This window comes from Somniosus microcephalus, chromosome 1, assembly GCF_052327205.1.
Source record: "Somniosus microcephalus isolate GS21.2 chromosome 1, FLI_Smic_1.0, whole genome shotgun sequence".
Taxonomy (NCBI): domain Eukaryota; kingdom Metazoa; phylum Chordata; class Chondrichthyes; order Squaliformes; family Somniosidae; genus Somniosus; species Somniosus microcephalus.
This window is the reverse complement of record NC_140987.1, coordinates 53471176-53487406: the sequence shown is the minus strand read 5'-3', so window position 1 is coordinate 53487406 and position 16231 is coordinate 53471176. Positions and strand designations below refer to the sequence as shown.

The window sequence follows — 16231 nt, the reverse complement described above, 5'->3', positions numbered from 1 at the left end:
ATAGTTTTGGACGATAGATTCACACTTATTAACCTGGGCTGGGTCAAATCCAAGTCCTGGAGAGGCATCTCAATACAATGGACCACCTTGAATATAAAATTAGGTTTCAAGGAATAGTAGTACAGACTTACATTTATTATTTCATTCCTCTTTTAATGCAAGTGCTACACATTAGAATATTTCTTCTGCTATAGAATGCAGTGTGGAACATTTGCAGACCTAGGTTTGGAAATACTCCTTCGCTCATTTTCACTGACTGTCTCGCCTCTGCATTTTCACTTTCTGAATCTGGCAATAAGAGAGAGTAACATACAAAGGATACACTGGGGTCATCAGCCATCCCACGCACTCAGCTAGTCTTCATTATCATTTCAAGCAAAGTGCTGCTGAAGAACACCAATTTTATATAGAAAGAAATTGTATGCAATCGGACAGAGAGCTTATGCAAGGATTTCAAAACAAATTCTGAATGGGTAAGGGACTAGGAACCAAACATGTAGAGAAGCAATGCAACAATATATAGATTTTACACACACTATGTACAAGGTCAAAGCCCTTTGAGCATCACCATACACTTTGGAGATCTTTCTTTGAAAAGGTTTTTGTAAATACTTATTTAAAGCCTTCGCAAAATGTTACTCGAGTCCATGATAACATCCATGGACAGCTGCAACAAACCGTATTAACGTTAAATGTATTAACTAAACCACAACATGCGAGGAATGTACAAAATATATTCTAAGAAGAGGAGAGATACTAGGAGGAAGAAAGACTCTTGGAAATAATGTAGTATCTAATATAGTTTTGTTGGATCAGTGTACCTTCAGTAACAACCTGCATTTATATAGCACCTCTAAGAGAAAGAACATGCATTTATATAGCGCTTTGCATAACCCCAGGACGTCCCAAAGTGCTTCACAACTAAAAAAAAAAAAAAAGTACTTTTTAATTAAAGTGTAGTCACTGTTGTAACATAGCATGGCAGCTAATTTGTGCACATCAAGGTCCTACGAACAGCAATAAAATAATGACCAGATAATCTGTTTTAGTGATGTTAGTTGAGGGATAAATGTTGGCTAGGACACCAGGGTGAACTCCCCTGCTCTTCAAATAGTGCCATGGGACCTTTTATGTCCACCCAAGAGGGCAGACCGGGCCTCGGTTTAACCTCATCCAAAAGACGGCACCTGACAGTGGCAGGACATATTGAGAGAGTGGTTAGCAAAGCATATGGGATCTTGGGCTTCATAAATAGAGGTATCGAATACAAAAGTAGAGAAGTTATGCTGAACCTTTACAAAGCGCTGGTCAGGTCACAGCTGGAGTATTGCGTCCAGTTCTGGTCACCACACTTTAGGAAGGATGTGAAAGCCCTTGAGAGGGTGCAGAGGAGATTTACCAGAATGATTCCAGGGATGGGGGATCTTAGCTACAAGGACAGGTTGGAGAAGCTGGATTTGTTTTTATTCGAGCAAAGGAGGTTGAGGGGTGATTTGATAGAGGTGTACAAGATTATGACGGGTTTGGATAGGCTAGATGGGGAAAGGCTGTTCCCACTAGTTGATGGTACAAGGACTAGGGGACACAGATTTAAGGTTTTGGGCAAGAGATACAAGAGGGATGTGAGGAAAAACTTTTTTACACAGCGAGTGGTGAGGACCTGGAACTCGCTGCCGACGGAAGTGGTGGAAGCGGAGACACTCAATGTTTTCAAGGGGAGACTGGATAGGCACTTGAGGGAAATAAACTTGCAGGGCTACGGGGATAGAGCGGGGGAATGGGACTGACTGGATTGCTCTACAGAGAGAGCCGACACGGACTCGATGGGCCAAATGGCCTCCTTCTGTGCCGTTATGACTCTATGACCTCCGACAGTACAGCACTCCCTCAGTACTGCACAGAAATGCCAGCCTAAATTGCATGTTCAAGTCTCTGGAGTGTGGCTTGAACCCACAACCTTCTAACTCAGAAGCGAGATTGCTACCAACCAATCCAAGGCTGACACCAAAGTGAGCCTAGGCGGACTCTAAAAGGTACCAACCATCTCTAAGCAAAGGAGAGGGAATATGGGAGGTTGTTGCTCTCTGAAACCTCTAGCTAACTCCCTCCACCTCTGCACTTCTCTCTCCTATTTTAGAAGCATTCACAACACCCAGTTTTTTTATTAGGTTTTCGGTCACGGCTCCCAATCTCTCCGTCCATGGCTTGGCATCAGTTTCCCTGTCTACTCTTATTTGTGAAGTGCCTTGGGACTTAAAAAAAAAGTTAAAGGTGAGATATAAAAGCAAGTTGTTGTTGTAGTAGTATAAAATGAGCTGATATTACTGGAGCGAAGGAGATCAGCAATGACAGCATTGGAAAAGTCAGAGGGATGAGAGTTTCGGCAGCGCTGGGGTGAGATAGGGGGAGAGGCGAGTGCGGTTTCAGAGGTGGGATTAGGCAATCATGGTGGACTGGGTGTGGCGTTTGAAGCTCAGCTCAGGGCAAGCCATCATAATACGCATACGGTTTGCATTCTGAAGCAGAGTAACAGACAGACATCATGAAGAGAAAGTCAATACAAGTTTTAACTCTCCTAAAAAGTGCCAAACCCCTTCAATTATAATTTTTTTTAAAACACATTTCTGCACCTATTAGTTACACCAGATCCTAGCAACTGACCAACTAAAAATTCACAAATACAGAAACAAAATACTGCGGAGGCTGGAAATCTGAAATAAAAACAGAAAATGCTGGAAATACTCGGCAGGTCAGGCAGCATCTGTGGGGAGAGAAACAGAGTTAACGTTTCAGGTTGATGACCCTTCATCAGAACTGGGAAAAGTTCACCGTTGGTTGAGGCATTAGAAGGCTCAGTTGCTCCAGGGAAATTGCCCAGCTGCTGCAGTGGTAAGGCAGAGCATGTACAGCAGACAAAGGTCAGTCACTACTGGGGAGAGTTGCCTTACTCCAGTCCTGTGCCTCCTCCACCCTGTAGTATCTGACATTTATGTATTATAATTTAATAGTCTGTACCCTACCAATTTTTCAAATTGGTTACTTTGGACCATTTGTACAAGGGGCCTTCCCTTTTCACTCAAGAAACCAACTGAGTGCATGGCAATGACTCACCCCCACCCCTCCCCCTCCAGTGAGTTTCCCAGCCATGCTTCACCCCCTCACCACCCCCGCCCCCCAGTGAGTTTCCCAGCTATGCTGTGGAAAGGTGCCAGGCTATGAAAATATGTTGTGCGGAGACCAGACGCTTAACTACAGCACAACAGGGAATCAACGCAATTGCTAGCTCACTCGCATGATATTCTTATCATTTTCAATAGTTACAATTTCCTGAATAGAAATTAATCAAAAAATAAAAGCGCCAAATCAATCAGAACTATGCTCACTCATCCCTTCAGCTCACGTGCTATGGGTTCGACCTCACTCACACGACAATCAATGGTGCAATTCCGGAAAATGTAAATTTATAGAACCCCGTCTAGAACAAAGCTGGAATGAGAAAGGCTCTTGTCTCATTTTGCCCCGTGTTTGGTGTCAAACTCTACACACTCCTGGAATTCTCCCAGTATCCTATCACACCCATTCTGCTGTCCAGTCCATACCCAGGCCAGCTTGAAACTAGTATCAGTTGCTGGTGAAAGGGTTCAGCATAGCTCTGTCCATGGAACAGAAAGGAAGGGAACACTATTTGGTAGGTGGGGTAAGTCCACGGTTCAAGAGAGGTTCTATTAACACTGAGGTCATAGAATCATAGAATAGTACAGCAGAGGAGGCAGCCATTCGGCCCATCGAGTCTGTGCCAGCTCGTTCGAAGAGCAATCCAGTTAGTCCCACTACCCCGCTCTTAGCCCATATTCCTGCAGTTTTTTCTGTTTCAAGTATTTATCCAAATCCCTTTTGAAGGCTACTATTGAATCCGTATCCACCACCCGATCAGGTAGTGCATTCCAAATCCTAATCACTCGTCGCACAAAAAAGTTTTTCCTCATGTCGCCTCTGGTTCTTTTGCCAATCACCTTAAACCTGTGCCCTCTGGTTATCGACCCTTCAGCCATTGGAAACCGTTTCTCTTCATTTACTCTATCTCAACCCTTCATGATTTTAAACACCTCTATCAAATCTCCTCTTAGCCTTCTCTGCTCTAAAAAGAACCACCCCAGATTTTCCGGTCTATCCATGTAACTGTAATCGCTCATCCCCGAAACCATTCTAGTTCCCTCTCAGAATTGAACACAATACTCCAGCTGGGGGTGAACTGATGTTTTATATAAGTTTAACATAACTTCCTGGCTTTTGTACTCTATGCCTCTATTAATAAAGCCCAGGATCGCATATTGCTTTATTAACTGCTTTATTAACCTGTCCTGCCACCTTCAAAGATTTGTGCACAAACACCCCCCCTGGTCTCTGTTCTTGCAGCCCTTAAAAATCGTACCATTTAGTATTTATGGTCTCTCCTCATTCTTTCTACCAAAATGCATCACCTCATACTTTTCTGCATTGAATTTTATCTGCCAGGTGTCCACCCATTCCACCAACCTGTCGCTGTCCTCTTGAAGTACAATCTTCCTCACTGTTTACTACACTTCCAAATTTTGTGTCATCTGCAAATTGTACCGCCAAGTCCAAGTCATTAATGTACATCAAACACCATTGTATACCTCCTTCCAGTCCGAAAAACAGCCTTTCACCACAACTCTGTTTTCTATTCCTTAGCCAATTTTGTATCCATGTGGCTACTGCCTCCTCTTATCCCATGGGCTTCAATTTTGCTAACAAGCCTAATGTGTGATACTTTTTCAAACGCCATTTGAAAGTCCATATACACAACATCAACTATACTGCTCTCATCCACCCTCTCCATTACCTCATCAAAAAACTCAACCTATTAAAACAGAGCCCTTTCACTTGGACTTAGAGACCAATATATTCTTGGCTCCTAATACCATTCTCCAACAAGAGAGAGTCTAAACACCGCCCCTCGACATTCAACGGCATTACCATCGCCGAATCCCCTATAACCAACATCCTGGGGGTTTGTCTAATGGATTCATCCTGGTATGAAAACAGTCCGTTTTAATGGTAGTCAGGCCCAAGTTGTCTTGAATGAGTTATTTCTACACGTGACTTTTCCATCAAGCTTTCCTTTGCTTATAAATCATAGAAACTTACTAACGTGGATACATGTGATGTTATCCACTTCGGTAGAAAAAACAGAAAGGCAGAGTATTATTTAAATGGTGCTAGATTGGGAAATGTTGATGTACAAAGGGACCTGGGTGTCCTTGTACAGTCACTGAAAGCAAACATGCAGCTGCAGCAAGCAGTTAGGAAGGCAAATGGTATGTTGGCCTTCATTGCAAGAGGATTTGAGTACAGGAGCAAGGATGTCTTACTACAGTTATACAGGGCCTTGGTGAGACCACACCTGGAGTACTGTGTGCAGTTTTGGTCTCCTTACCTAAGAAAGGATATACTTGCCATAGAGGGAGTGCAGCGAAAGTTCACCAGACTGATTCCTGGGATGGCAGGACTGTCGTATGAGGAGAGAGTGGGTCGACTAGGCCTGTATTCACTAGAGTTTAGAAGAATGAGAGGGAATCTCATTGAAACGTATAAAATTCTGACAGGGTTCAACAGACTGGATGCAGGGAGAATGTTTCCCCTGGCTTGGGGGGGGGGGGGGGGGGGGTCTAGAACGAGGGGTCACAGTTTCAGGATATGGGGTAGGACATTTAGGGCTGAGGGGAGGAGAAATGTCTTCACTCAGGGGGTGGTGAACCTGTGGAATTCTCTACCACAGCAGGCTGTGGAGGCCAAGTCACTGAATATATTTAAGAAGGAGACAGATTTCTAGACACAAAAGGCATCAAGAGGCATGGGGAAAGAGCAGGAATATGGTATTGAGATAGAGGATCAGCCATGATCATATTGAATGGCGGAGCAGGCTCGAAGGGTCGAATGGCCTACTCCTGCTCCTATTTTTCTATGTTTCTATGCTTACAGCACAGAAGGCGGCCATTCAGTCCATTCTGCCTGTGCTGGCTCTCTGAAACAGCAGTCGTGCTTAGTCCTGCACCCCCACTCTTTGTCCATAACTCTAAGTTCCTCATCCTCAAGTACCTGTCCAAATCTCTTTCAAAATTATTTATGGAATCAGCTACCACCACCTTCTCGGGTAAAGCGTTCCAGATCCCGACAACTCAGTGAAAAAAATTCTCCTCATCTCCCCTCTAATTTTATTTTTCTGGTTCAATACAGATTTTGTTTTCCATACAACCACCCAATTCTGTGCCTAACTTAACAAATATCCCAGATGACTATTTCTTTAGTAATTTTCTCCCCAGTGAGAATAGCAATACAACAATAATAGTGTTTTTATACTGCCCCTCACATTGAAACCTCTTAGGTGTTTCACATAAATGAATGACTTTTGAAGGAACAGTGGTGGAAACAGAATCCACAGTAGCTTTTAAAAGGGGAAGTGGATAAATATTTGAAATGGAAAAATTTGAAAGGATAAGACAAAAGGTCAGAGGAATGTGAAAATTGCTCCTTCAAAGAGCCAGCATAGGCATGATGGACAAAATGGCCTGTCCTGTACTATAAAATTCTATGAATCCAAGTGCAGTGCAGGCACCATTTAGCCATCTTAAATAGATCACAGTTTTAAGACCTCAGAACCAGCCATGTACAGGAAACTTTCGTTTAACCGGAGGTTAAATGTCCGGAAAGCTCTATTTACCGGCAAAATTCAGGAGCCGTTTCCTATAAGTTTTTTTACTTCTCGTTGCTTTTTTTTCCCCAGTCAGGCTCTGCAAGGTTTGGTTAAAGCTGAAGCTGTTGCTTAGCTACAGAGACGCTTTTAAGCTGCGGCCGACTGTTTTGAAGCTGTTGCTAAGCAACAGGGTTTGTTGATTCACATGGAGCTCAAAAGCTCCGTATGTTTTAACATTAGCGCTGGTTTCTATGGCAGTTTGGATGGTACGGCACCAGCTCGGTCCCATCAGTGTCGGATACCAGAAAGTTTCCTGTAGCTCTTTTCTGCATTCTTCCCATTGTCCTGTAGCTTTTCGCTGCCCCAAGTATGGTGAAAAGAAAAATAGCTGAACTGGGGTCTCAACAAATGTATTGAACGATTACCATCACATCCTTGAACTTATAACAACAACAACTCGTATTTATATAGCACCTTTAACGTAGTAAAACGTCCCAAGGCACTTTACAGGAGTAATACAAGACAAAAAATTTGACACCGAGCCACATAAGGAGAAATTAGGGCAGGTGGAGGTAGGTTTTAAGGAGCATCTTAAAGGAGGAAAGAGAGGTAGAGAGGCAGAGAGGTTTAGGCAGGGAATTTCAGAGCTTAGGGCCTAGGCAACAGAAGCCACGGCCACCAATGGTTGAGCGATTATAATCAGGGATGCTCAAGAGGGCAGAATTAGAGGAGCGCAGATATCTCAGGGGGTTGTGGGGCTGAAGGAGATTACAGAGATAGGGAGGGGCGAGGCCAGGGAGGGATTTGAAAACAAGGATGAGGATTTTGAAATCGAGGCGTTGCATAACCAGGAGCCAATGGTTCTATTAATACACTCCTCCGATATTTTCCTTGCCTTGAAAATTTGCTCCATCCTAGTTGACCAAACATTCAGAATATCAGCCAATATTTTTCCTGCTGCACTTCAACAATTTCAGATTTGCTACTTTTAGCACCAATGTGAATATGGGGAAAGAGCAGGGGAGTAGCACTAACTCCTCAAAAGAGCGGGAGCAGACTCGATGGGCCGAATGGCCGCCTCCTGTGCTGTACTATTCTATGATTCTATGTGATCATTTCTTATTAACTACCATAAGAACATAAGAATTAGGAACAGGAGTAGGCCATATGGCCCCTTGAGCCTGCTCCGCCATTCAATAAGATCATGGCTGATCTTCGACCTCAACTCCACTTTTCCGCCCAATCCCCATATCCCGATTCCCCTAGAGTCCAAAAATCTATCTAATTCAGCCTTGAATATACTCCACAACTCAGCATCCACAGCCATGTGCTGTTCATTTACTCAGTAGCTCATTAGCATGTACAATATACATACACCTCGAAAGGGAGAGAACTCGGATTAAACGTGATAGGATGAGATACTTTGCAAGTTTATTATTTCCGCTGTTTTACTGGTATAGCCCAATTAAACTTACCTAAGTAACTCAATCCGCACCAGACAGACAGTACCCACTGTTTGTTGACAGAGATAGTCTGCGCTTGGAATCATCAGAAGCAATTTTCGCAACTGGTCCACAAGACACCCTTCAATCTTCTCATTAATTTACTTCAGTTCTGAAGTGAGAGAGAGATTCCATGCAGAGCTGTGGTTAGTTCCAGGCACTGCAATATTTCTGAACACAGAGGTTGTGTTTGGAGCTGCAATATTAACAGGGTGGCTAGAACAGTATTCACTACTGTTATTACTACCACCACCATCACTACAACAACAAGCATTTACAGGAAATTCTCAATTTACCGGCACCAAAATAACCGGAAATCTCTTAACCGGCAAAATTCAGGAGTAGGTTCATATAAGTTTTACTTCATATTACTGGCCGTTCCTGGATCTGTGGCTGTGTAACCGGGGTCCTTGCACCTGTTGCTAAGCAACAGGGACGCCTGGATCTTGTGGCCGGGGTTCCTGCACCTGTTGCTAAGCAACAGGGAAGCCTGGATGTGTTGCTGTGTACAGGGCTCTCGTACCTTTTACTATACCTCTCTGTAATCCGGACTTTTTGATAAACCGGCACCACGCCGGTCCCGTCTGTGCCGGATAAAAGAGTTTCTTGTATATAGTGCCTTGAACATAGTAAAATGTCTCAAGGCGCTTCACAGGAGCAGAATCAAACAAAATTTGACACCAAGCCACATGAAACATTAGGACAGATGACCAAAAGCTTGGTCAAAGAGGTAGGTTTTAAGGAGGAGAGAGAGGTAGAGGTGTGGAGAGGTTTAGGGAGGGAATTCCAGAGCTTTGGGCCTTGGCAGCTGAAGGCACGGCCACCAATGGTGGAGCTATTAAAATCAGGGATGTTCAAGAGGCCAGAATTGGAGGAGTGCAGATATCTCAGCATTACAAGCATTGGTATCTTCTATAGAGAGCTGAAATTTAACTCATTAATGGCTATTATCAACTTTATAAAAGTCACACGGGCTGTCAAATATAGAGGACAGAAAACAGCAGTATGCCGAATTGAGGCAGCCTGTCCAGTAACAGAGTCTACAGGTACTTACTAGAAGTTTAAGATACTAGTTTCAGATTTATATTCCTGTTCAGGACTGAAACAGCAACAGCATCTCTTCTCCACATCTGAATACAACAGGCAACATTAAACAGTATATTTAATTTTTAAGGTTGCTATCAAGTCACAAAGTAAAGACACAATACTCGCCACTGGTAAAATGAGATATGCCAAGCTGCTTATGTAAATAATGAATCTCACTAGGTGGCTGAGGGTAGCATGAAATGACAGAGCATGGCCTCATGTCAATCGATGGAACCGGTTCCCGAAGGAGTCTAAGCAGTTAGTATTGATTCATTCGACTGCAAATTAGATAATTTCTTTCAGTAAATAACATTTTGGGATGCCTTGTATAAGTCATTTGAGACACAGGAACAGGACTAGGCTATTCAGCCCCTCGAGCCTGTTCCGCCATTCAATGCTTGGAAGGAGCAGGTGACTTTGGACCTAGGATTCCCAAAGCCCTCCACCATTGGGGGGTTTCTCATCTCATGTCTGGCTCTGTTGTAGACTAATTGATGGAGATTTGATTAGTCAACAACTCCACTATCCTTCTATCATGCGACTGCCAGGATGATGAAAGGCGATGGACCTTAGGATCTGCTACACGAAAAAAAGACTATGTCTGCAGAAAAAAAATTAGATTTCACTAACTTATCGCAAGCTTAGCCACTGAATTAGATTTCCTGCCACTGTTTCTCCCCCAACAATTTCCCATTTTTAATTTTTTTTAAACCGATAGTTCTCAAAGATTTCCATCACTAAGGGTTTACCTTGCCTCGTGATACAAGACTAAAGTGATAGCGATTGATTGCCAAGATTAGTCAAAAACTCCATTATTGTTGTATCATACCAGAATGGTAGATGGCAAACTAGATGAGCCATGATCTTTTTTCAATCTAGCAATTCTTATAGAAACCACAGGAGATTACCAGCAGGGGACTGAAATATTCCAAAGAACAGTGCTTTGTAACAGCAAGGGAAAGTGTTTGCCCTGGGAATTGCTTGAATTAACTATTGTGCTGAGTCCTGGCTATCACCCAGTGGGCAAAGCAGCCTTCTGCACTCTATCCCGCACATCTTTCTCAGGATCCTTGCCATCTTACTCAGCTAAACAACTTTATGAGACAACTTCTGCAAATCGCTACTGGGAAATGCCCAGGAGGTAAAACATTAAATATTCGATTCATAAAACAGCTCTCAAATCAGAACCAAAGTGGGAAACCTGCATAATGAATGAAAAGTGCTTCGAGACTAATTTCCCCTCAGCAACAGCAATTAGCCTCTACTGATCACATGATGTGCCTTAAAAAGAACATGTCGCCTTAAAACAATATGTCAGCTTAAAACTGAGCACCTCAACAGCATACAGCTTTGCTCAAAGCAATCCCTTGGCACCCATTAGGAAAGGGCTACAAAGACATAAACACTCCCTTACAAATTACATAAAACACGCTGTATATTACACTCCTTAGCATTATAAACCGGACCGCGAGCAATGCCACAGGAAGTCCGCTGTATTATAACACAGTAGAAGGTAATGCTGAGCAATCTGGGAAAAGTAACCAAAATTTTACGTTTCCTGTGGCCATGCTCATGATAATTCAAAGGATGTTTTAAAATCATAAGACGGATGGATCATTGCACCAGCAGTGAGTATACAGACAGCATTGCGGGGAAGGGGGTTCGGATAGAGGGCAGTGTTAGATCCGTGATTCTGAGAGTATGATGTTTTTCAATAACCACACGGATGCTGTAACTTAACAATCAACAGGTATTTACTGGAGTAGGGTAGTCTCAAGACTGGGGGTACAGAGGCATGCTCAAGGCTTATATACAGGTGCGGTCACTGCCGGTACTACAGTATACAGGAGCTGTAAAAGTAGTTCTCTCTTAAAGGTACATACACTGCAGGCAGGGTCCAGCTTCCTCCCTTGAAGCTTCACCCCAAAGAATGATCTGCCTCCATTGTTGATTCCCCCAGTCCTCCATCATCGCGTGCTCTTCTCTGCTTTCCTCATCTTCCTCTTCCCTTCCCTGCTCTTCACCTTTTGCATTCCAGCTTTATCTTTTCTCCTGGTTTGATTTCTTGTCGCTTGCTGCAGTGGTTGTGCATTTTTCTGGCTCTGTGTCTTTCTTGTCTATACCAGCAATCAAACTGTTCTTGGCTGTCCTTAAACTGCCACTGTGCTCTTGACCAGAGTGCTATTGTTCTTGATATGGACCTGCTCCAAGGGTTACTGAAGTTTGGATTCAAGTCCCGGGGTTGATGATCAGACCACCCCGGGGTCAAGGATCAGACCTACCTGGTCCTGCGGCCTGCTCCCCGCCCAACTGGAAGCGAAGCCCATCAATTAGGCTGACTTCTGGGCAGGGAAAAAATTCACAGCATGCCGGGACTCTCTTTCCCTCCCCCCCCCCCCTCCCGCACCGCACCCCCCCCACCCCCCGCCCCCACCCCCCAGTTAATATCCAGGCATTAATGCATGAAGCATAAAACTTTAAATGATATCAATCTTTCGCGCCACATGCCGATTATTACTTATTCAGTTTCTCTTGCCAAAATCTGTTCTTAACTTTTGTACATTGGTTTTAAGAGTGGCACAGTGGGTTAGTATACTGTTCTTTCGCCTCTGGGTCCTGGGTCTGAATCTACCCAATGAAAGTCTCTTGTCTCCATCAGCTGTAAGGACCAAATCAGTTTTTGAAGCCTCAACCCAGTTGCTATAGGTCATAATGTCACTGACCCTATAAAGCAGCACTAATGGGCAATTTCACCTGCAGAATGCAAAAATACATAGAATTGCATAGAATACACAGCACAAAAACAGGCCATTCGGCCCAACTAGTCCATGCCGGCATTTATGCTCCACTCGAGCCTCCTCCCATCCTTCCTCATCTAACCCTCTATTCCCTTCTCCCTCATATGCTTATCTAGCCTCCCCTTAAATGCATCTATACTATTCGCCTCAACTACTCCCTGTGGTAGCGAATTCCACATTCTCACCACTCTCTGGGAAAAGAAGTTTCTTCTGAATTCCCTGTTGGATTTCTTGGTGACTATCTTATATTGGTGGCCTCTAGAATAGCTGCTGTAAGAAATTAAAATGACACTGTTAGCCTGGGCTGGGGCGGCGGGGGGGCGGTGGTGGTAGCGTGTGGCAGGAGGGTCTCTCCTCAGGTTGATTGCAATCCATTTCGTTGGTAAACATCAGGGGAACGCTGTCCTAGCATCCAACTCAATACAAACTCCTGGTAACATGAGGAACTGTGCGGCATAAGGGTCTGAGTTACTGAACCTTACAATAAGAACATAAGAAGTAGGAGCAGGAGTAGGCCATACGGCCCCTCAGGCCTGCTCCGGCATTCAATAGGATCATGGCTGATCCGAACCTAGACTCACGTCCACTTCCCTGCCCTCTCCCCGTAACCCCTCATTCCCTTATCAGCTAGGAAACTGTCTATCTCCGTTTTAAATCTATTTAATAATGTTGCAGCTTCCACAGCTCTCTGGGGTAGCAAATTCCATAGATTTACTACCCTCTGAGTGAAGAAGTTTCTCCTCATCTCAGTTTTGAAAGGGCAGCCCCTTATTCTAAGATTATGCCCCCTAGTTCTAGTCTCACCCATCAGTGGAAACATCCTCACCGCATCCACCCAATCAATCCTCCTCACAATCTTATATGTTTCGATAAGATCTAAGGAAAATCAACATACACAGCTGAGAGACTAGGTGGTATGTTATCCTTCTATGTTGATGGGATGTAAAACTCTACATAAAGCTCCTCTTACAGGCAGGAAAGACCAGACCCTATTGGAAGTGGGTGCACAGCATGTAACGACATGCAAGATCTCAACTGGGGAAAGGCCAATTTTACCAAGCTGAGATGTGATTTAGCAAAAGTGGACTGGAAACAGCTACTTGAAGGTAAATCAGTGTCAGAGCAGTGGAAGGCATTCAAGGAGGAGATGGCGAGGGTTCGGAGCAAATATGTTTCCACAAATAAATCTAGAGTCCTCAAGGATGTCAAGGAGCATGCAGGGCAGGATAAGGAAAAAAGGGACACTTTTGTCAGATACCGAGAGCTCAATACTGCAGAAAGTCTAGAGGAGTATAGAAAGTGCAGGGGTGAAATTAAAAAGGAAATTAGGAAAGCAAAGAGAGGGCATGAAAAAATATTAGCATGCAAAATCAAGGGAAACCCCAAAATGTTTTATAAATACATAAAGAGCAAGAGGATAATTAAGGAAAGAGTAGGGCCTATTCGAGACCAAAAAGGTAACCTGTATGTGGAGGCAGAAGACATGGGTATGGTTCTTACTGAATACTTTGCATCTGTCTTCACAAAAGAGGGGGATGATGCAGACATTGTAGCAAAGGAGGAGGTGTTTGAAATAAATTAGATAAATATAGTGAGAGAGAAAATATTAAGAGGTTTAGCATCTTTGAAAGTAGATAAATCGCCAGGCCCAGATGAAATGTACCCCAGGCTGCTAAGAGAAGCAAGGGAGGAAATAACACAGACTCTGACCATCATTTTCCAATCCTCTCTGGCTACAAGCGTGGTGCCGGAGGACTGGAGGACTGCCAACACTGTACGGTTGTTTAAGAAGGGAGAAAGGGATAGACCGAGGAATTTCAGGCCAGTCAGCCTAACCTCGCTGGTAGGCAAATTATTGGAAAAAATTGAGGGACAGTATTAATCGCCAATTAGAAAGGCACGGATCAATCAAGGAAAGTCAGCATGGATTTGTTAAGGGAAGGTTGTGTCTGACTAAGTTGATTGAATTTTTGAGGTGGTAACAAGGAGGGTCGATGAGGGTAGCGCATGTGATGTAGTCTGCATGGGTTTTAGCAAGGCTTTTCACAAGGTCCCACATAACAGACTGGTCAGAAAAGTAGAAGTAAATCCAAGGGAAAGTGGCAAGTTGGATCCAAAATTGGCTCAGTGGCAGGAAGCAAAGGATAAGTGTCGACATAACAACAGAAAACGCTGGAAAAACTCAACAGGCCAGGCAGCATCCGTGGAGAGAGAAACAGAGTCAACGTTTCAGGTCGAAACCCTTCTTCAGAACTGAGGAAAAAAAGGCAGGAAATGAAACAGATTAATCTTTTCATTTCCTGCCTTTTTTTCCTCAGTTCTGAAGAAGGGTTTCGACCTGAAACATTGACTCTGTTTCTCTCTCCACGGATGTTGCCTGGCCTGCTGAGCGTTTCCAGCATTTTCTGTTGTTATTTCAGATTTCCAGCAGCCGCAGTATTTCGCTATGATAATAGTCGACAGGTGTTTTTGTGACTGGAAGGCTGTTTCCAGTGGGGTTCTGCAGGGCTCAGTACCAGGTCCCTTGCTTTTCGTGGTATGCATCAATGATTTAGACTTCAATGTAGGGGGCACGATTAAGAAGTTTGCAGATGATACAAAAATTGGCCATGTGGTTGATAGTGAGGAAGAAAGCTGTAGACTGCAGGAAGATATCGATGGGCTGGTCAGGTAGGCAGAAAAGTGGCAAATGGAATTCAATCTGGAGAAGTGAGGGGTAATGCATTTGGGGAGGGCTAACAAGGCAAGGGAATACACAATAATTGGAAGGACACTGAAGTGTAAAGGAACAGAGGGACCTTGGAGTGAATGGCAACAGATCCCTGAAGGTAGCAGGACAGGTAGATAAGGTGGTTAAGAAGGCATACAGGATACTTTCCTTTATTAACTGAAGCATAGAATATAAGAGCAGGGAGGTTATACTTGAACTGTATAAAACACTAGTTAGGCCACAGCTAGAGTACTGCATACAGTTCTGGTCACCACATTACAGGAAGGATGTACTAGAGAGGATACAGAGGAGATTTACGAGGATGCTGCCTGGGCTGGGGAATTTTAGCTATGAGGAAAGATTGGATAGGCTGGGGTTGTTTTCTTTGGAACAGAGGAGGCTGAGGGGAGATTTAACTGAGGTGTATAAAATTATGAGGAGTCTAGATAGAGTGGATAGGAAGGTCCTATTTCCCTTAGCAGAGAGCTCAATAACCAGGGGGCACAGATTTAAAGTAATTGGTAGAAGGATTAGAAGGGAGTTGGAGAGATCTTTTTCACCCAGAGGGTGGTGGGGGTCTGGAACTCACTGCCTGAAAGGGTGGTAGAGGCAGAAACCCTCATCGCATTTAAAAAGTACTTGGATGTGCACTTGATGTGCCGTAACCTACAAGGCTACGGACCAAGAGCTGGAAAGTGGGATTAGGCTAGAGAGCTCTTTTTCGGCCGGCACAGAGACAATGAGCCAAATGGCCTCCCTCTGTGCTGTATACTACTATGGTACCATATTTTGGCACTCTTACTCAGAAGATGCAGATTATCTGGTGTGGGAAATGGAGACGTGACACTGATGCTGTAAGAGGTGATCGCCCAAGGTTGAGCCACATTGATGGGGTGGAATAGATGGGAGCCTCATCCCAGCATCCTGTCTAAATCTTAACTGGTGCTGACATTAGGAGAAAATGTACCATTCCCCAGCATCAACATCTTTCATCTCACAAAAGCATCACAGAAACAACAAAAAATGCAATTCTAAGGTTGTCAGCTGGTGTGTCAGCCCCAAGCGTAGCTGCCTAGTTCCCACTTGCTGCAGGGTTTACTTTATTTGCTTTAGGTGCAACAACCTGCATTACTATAGAATCTTTAACACAGGGAATCCTTCCAAGACGCTTCACAGAGGCGTAAATCAGACAAAATTTGACACTGAGCTAATGAAGTAGATATTAGAGGGGTGACTAAAAGCTTCGCCAAAGAGGTGGGCTTTATGCAGGGAGCGAGGTGGAGAGACAGGAATTGAATTCCAGAGCTTATGGCCTAGATAGCTAAAGGCATGGCCGCCAATGATGGGTGAAGGAAGTGGGGGATGTGAAGAGGCCAGAATTGGAGAAAAGCAGAATTCTCAGAGGGTTGTGAGGTTGGAG

The 16231-nt window shown here is 44.0% G+C and overlaps 1 protein-coding gene across 1 annotated transcript in view; it reads right to left on the bottom strand.

Annotated features, from left to right (window-relative positions):
• Positions 1–16231, bottom strand: part of snx25 (sorting nexin 25) — a 321585-nt gene that overhangs the window by 187760 nt on the left and 117594 nt on the right. The window lies entirely within an intron of this gene.